Raw genomic sequence first — 5,563 nt, 5'->3', positions numbered from 1 at the left:
TATTTCTCAAAAAATTTAAACCTATAAACTCTAATTTTATTTGCTCTGTCTAGTATACTGAGCAATTTTATTTGGCTGGGATTGCTTCACATGAATATTTCCTTCTAGCATTTTTCAAACCACTAGATTCAATAACCTGTAACCTTATTCATTTCAATACCTCAATATATATATGTGTGTGAGTGTGTGTGTGTGTGTTTTATTTTTTTATTACCCTTTTATCTGTTTGGTTACATATGTTTCGGATGTTGGACCATGTTTATGATCCATCAGCCTCGTCAGACCTTACGATCCAACAGCCTCGTCAGACCTTACAGAAAAGATTTTCTGTAAGGTCGGACGACGCTGTTGGATCGTAAACACGGCCCAACATCCGAAAAATATGTGACCAAACAGATAACACGGTAATTAAAAAAATAAAACACATATTTGCTCTGCAATAGTATTGAGCACTCTCTTCAGGTTTTTACTAATTACCAGTTTTACTAAATATATATATTTATATATTACCGTTTTATCTATTTAGTTACACATGTTTCGGCTACCGAATCGTATCAACGTATCAGTAACTTCGTCAGACTTGGACAACGATCCAGTAACTTCGTCAGACTTGGACAGTCCACTAAACAGATAATAACCGTAATAAAATAAAAAAAAAATATATATATATATATGCTCTGCAATAGTATTGAGCACTTTCTTCAAGTTTTCACTATTTACCAGTTTTGCTATATATATATATATATATATATATGAGCAAACAGTTAATAAAATATGTTAAAAAACACCTTGAAATGAGTTAAAAACATATTTAATCTGAAAAGGAAACACTAGATAGTCCTTAATCCGCGGAGTTTCAAAGAAATACTTTCCTTCTCATCAGAGGGTAGGAATTAGCGAAATGCGGGATCGGATTTTGCATGCAGAAGTATTTGATGAAACAATAAATAAGTCAAAGATCTTACTTGAAAACAAAAAAAAGTGAAGCAGAGGGAATATGGTAAAGAAAAAGGTGATTACACATTAATGGATAGTCTGGTGGAAGATAAAACATCCAGTGACGGTAAAATCCAAATGTAAAACTTCAAGAAAGTTAAAAGAATTTCCATTTGTACAAGTAAAATCCAAGGAAATCCCGTAATTGTGTTACAGAGAGAGAGAGAGACAGACAGACAGACAGAGAGAGAGAGAGAGGGGGTGAGTGAACGTGGAGTGTAGATACGTTTACCAGAACCGAAGGTCAGCTGACCAGATTACGTATGAATGACGTGATCAGCAGATCGGGGAGATTTGATTTGGGCTTTGAAGAAGACGGACGGTTGTCTCCCCCTCTTAACTGGGGAGGGGGGAGACGAACGCTGACGTGTGTGAAGAAGAAACCACACAGGCCAATTTCACTTCCACCTGCTGCAGGACCTCTGGGGAAAGTGAAATAAAAACTATAAAACTCATTCATCGTCTTGGAGTGATAAATCTTCGTCAAACAGGTATCAAGTCTCCCTCCAGGATGAGAAATTTCCAGATGGTCCAACATCGAAGAAGCAGAGATAGGTTCTGAAAATGCATGTCACACACATTTCCCTTTATGATAATCAAACACACAACCATTTATATTAGAGACAATCATACGCACACGGAATCTTTGATGTTATACAGTGTATACACCCAAAAGTAAATGGTGCCCCTCGATGATAACCCCGATGAAGAACTCTATGTAACAATTGGAAGAGATGGTCCATAATAATCCAAAGGCAGAAATCCATGGAATAATTCACAAAAATGTGTACAAGGAAAAAATGATATTAATAAAATAAAAAATGTATATATATATATGTATATATATATGTATATATATATTTATATATATATGTGTATATATATATATATATTTAAAACGAATTAAACATTTATAATCTTTTATATTTTTCGTATTCTTTTTATACACTTTCATATATATATATATATATATATATATATATATATATATATATATGTGTGTGTGTGTGTGTGTGTGTGTGTGTGTGTGTGTGTGTGTAGAATAAATAAGAAAAAACTATATTCCAAAATTCATGATGTTGACCATCTTATAATTTATTTGGAATATAGTTTTTGTCATTTATTCTCTATATTGCTCTGTAATTACATTGAGCTATATATATATATTTATGTATATATATATATATATATATATATATATATATATATATATATATATTATAAGGTAAAATTAAAAGCCAAGAACAATGCGAGATTCTTTTATAGAGTGAAATTAAATGAAAACAAAAAAAAATTCTTTTTTTTGTTGTTTGTTTTTTCTTTTTCACACAAATTTTAACTCTAAACAACAGTAATTTTTTTATGTTGTATTCAATGGTGTTGTTTCAGTTTATAACACTATTGAATACAACATAAAAAAATACTGTTGTTTAGAGTTAAAATTTGTTTGAAAAAGAAAAAACAAACAACAAAAAAAAGAATTTTTTTTTTCATTTAATTTTACTCTATATAAAAAAAATCTCGCATTGTTCTTGGCTTTTAATTTTACCTTATAATATATATATATACATAAATATATATATATATATATATATATATATATATATATATATATATATATATAGCTCAATGTAATTACAGAGCAATATAGAGAATAAATGACAAAAAACTATATTCCAAATAAATTATAAGATTGTCAACATCATGAATTTTGGAATATATTTTACCTTATAATTTTCTTCAACAATGCTTCAAGCAAACTACAACCTACTTATATATATATATATATATATATATATATATATATATATATAGATAGATAGATAGATATAGATATATATATATATATATATATACACAACATCCACGACATACAAGACTTTAAAGATGACTACATTTATAAGCGATGTTTATTTTTTAGTATATGTTCTTATGATTTTATTTATTCAGTTCAAGAGTGTGAATATATGTTCTCTTTTTCGTACGGTTCCTTAAATTACACAAAACTTTTTTTTCTATTTTGTTTTTAATTTTTTTTTTCTTTTTCGTTTGACGCTTTCGACTCGGTTTTCCGTTTTATTTTCTGCCTCTTTTTTTTGTTTTTTTTTTTTTGTGATTGTTTTTTTTTTGTGGTTGTTTTTTTGTGGTTGTTTTTTTGTGGTTGTTTTTTTTTGTGGTGGGTTTTTTAGTGGTTGTTTTTTTTGTGGTTGTTTTTTTTGTGGTTGTTTTTTTGTGGTTGTTTTTTTTGTGGTTGTTTTTTTGTGGTTGTTTTTTTTGTGGTTGTTTTTTTGTGGTTGTTTTTTTTTGTGGTTGTTTTTTTGTGGTTGTTTTTTTGTGGTTGTTTTTTTTGTTGTTGTTTTTTTGTGGTTGTTTTTTTTTGTGGTTGTTTTTTTGTGGTTGTTTTTTGTGGTTGTTTTTTTTGTGGTTGTTTTTTTGTGGTTGTTTTTTATTTTCATTCACCCAAGACAAAACCTTGCCATTCAGATATATGGAGTTAATGTAAGTTAGTTGGGCATACTTACAGGGAGACTCCAAGTAGGGAGTTGAGCAGCGAAACGTCTGTTTACATTACTTAGTTAGTGAGGCGGAAAGCAGGGAGACAGTTCTAAAGGCAAGCAGTTCACAGAAACAAACTACACAGACGCACATACACCGAAACACACACGAGTACACACACATACACACACATACACATACACTCAAACACACGAAAGTACACACACACATATGCACTCAAAACACACGCACAAACACACAAACGCAAACACACACACAAACACACAAACACATGCATACACATACACTCAAACACACGCAAGTACACACACACATACGCATTCAAAACCCACACACAAACACACACACACACAAAGACACACACACACACACACAAACAACCCGGGTGTTTCAAGTTCGAATCCAGTTCATTCCACAAAAATCACTTTCACTTTTAAACACACAAACACACACACAAACACATACACATACATACACTCAAACACACGGAAGTACACACACACACATACGCACTCAAAACACACACACAAACACACAAACACAAGCACACACACACACACACACACACAAACAAACAACCCGGGTGTTTAAAGTTCGAATCCAGTTCATTCCACAAAAATCACTTTCACTTTTAATATTGGCAACCTTCACGTGGTCCATCCCGATGCTTTTCTGGGAAGAATTCTGACTAGAAAAATATCGGGGAAACCAATGCCAATAAAAGAATCTTCGGGTTCATATGATGATGATGATGATGATGATGATGATGATGATGGTGGTGGTGGTGGTGGTGGTGGTGGTGATAATGATGATGATGATGATGATGATGATGATGACGGTGGTGGCGGTGGTGGTGGTGGTGGTGGTGGTGATCATGATCATGGTGGTGGTGGTGGTGGTGGTGGTGGTGATGATGATGATGATGATGATGATGATGATGATGATGATGATGGTGGTGGTGGTGGTGGTGGTGGTGGTGGTGGTGGAGGTGATGATGATGATGATGATGATGATGACGCCTTTGCTTCTTTCTGTCTATAATTTCTCATCATTGCACCTCTCTTCTATTCTCATCCGTCGCTCATACTCTTTCTGTTTCTCTCTTTCGTCATTTGTTTCTCCTTTCCTTCTAACCGAATTTCTTCTCTCCACCCATCCTTTCCTTCCCCTCTCGTATCTACCTCATTACTCTGATTTTCTTTCCATTTCTCTCCCAGTATCCTCCCGTCTTTGCACATTCTTCGTACCCCGCCCTATCTCCTCCCTCCTTTCATTTCTCGGAAACTACTACGACGATCTGGTTGAAATGTTGCATGGATCCTTAGGATAAGTTGTGACAAACATGCGTTTGATGCCCAATTATAACTAAGAGGTTATACAATATCGCTGGACTGCTTCTCATGTGATCATATAACGTCCAATGTAAACAAATTCTTGTGGAGCCGTCGTCTGAAATAATCAAACTCTGCCATATTTCAACTATCGTTATCAAATATCACGTTTCTGTTTTATTCATTATTAACCTCTGGTGGCCTTTGCGCCTTGATAAGTGTTGAGTCATTAGTACTAAATTGCCGTTACGGTACCCATTAGCTATTATCCTCGAGTGGCCGCCGGGCCTTGATGAGTGGGGATTATATGATGCAGAATAAGAACCGTTTATGCAAAATGAGAATCGTCTTATCATCGACATATTCCCGGCAGATTATGTAAACCACCGGAAAGTGCCGGAAGTTCTAGTTTACAGGCGACAATTGGAAAAACGCGCTACAAAATATTGCAGAATATTTCATAACTTTGTGTAAATTGATAAAAGGCGTCATTATTTCAATATATGTTTTTAACTGGCTAGTAGAGTTTGAATAGATGCTACAGTCTCCTAAAATTACTAAATCTATAAAAAAGATTCTTATCTACAAACAAAACAAACTAACTCTAACAGAAACACTACAATAACCTTAACAAAAACAAAACGGATCCTTAAAAACACAAATCATCTTAAAATAAACACAAGGTAACCTTAAGAAAAATACAACTTAATCTAACTCGA

The sequence above is a fragment of the Euprymna scolopes genome, chromosome 22, assembly GCF_053919585.1.
Source record: "Euprymna scolopes isolate OS-2025 chromosome 22, ASM5391958v1, whole genome shotgun sequence".
NCBI lineage: Eukaryota > Metazoa > Mollusca > Cephalopoda > Sepiida > Sepiolidae > Euprymna > Euprymna scolopes.
This window is presented reverse-complemented; position numbering follows the sequence as displayed.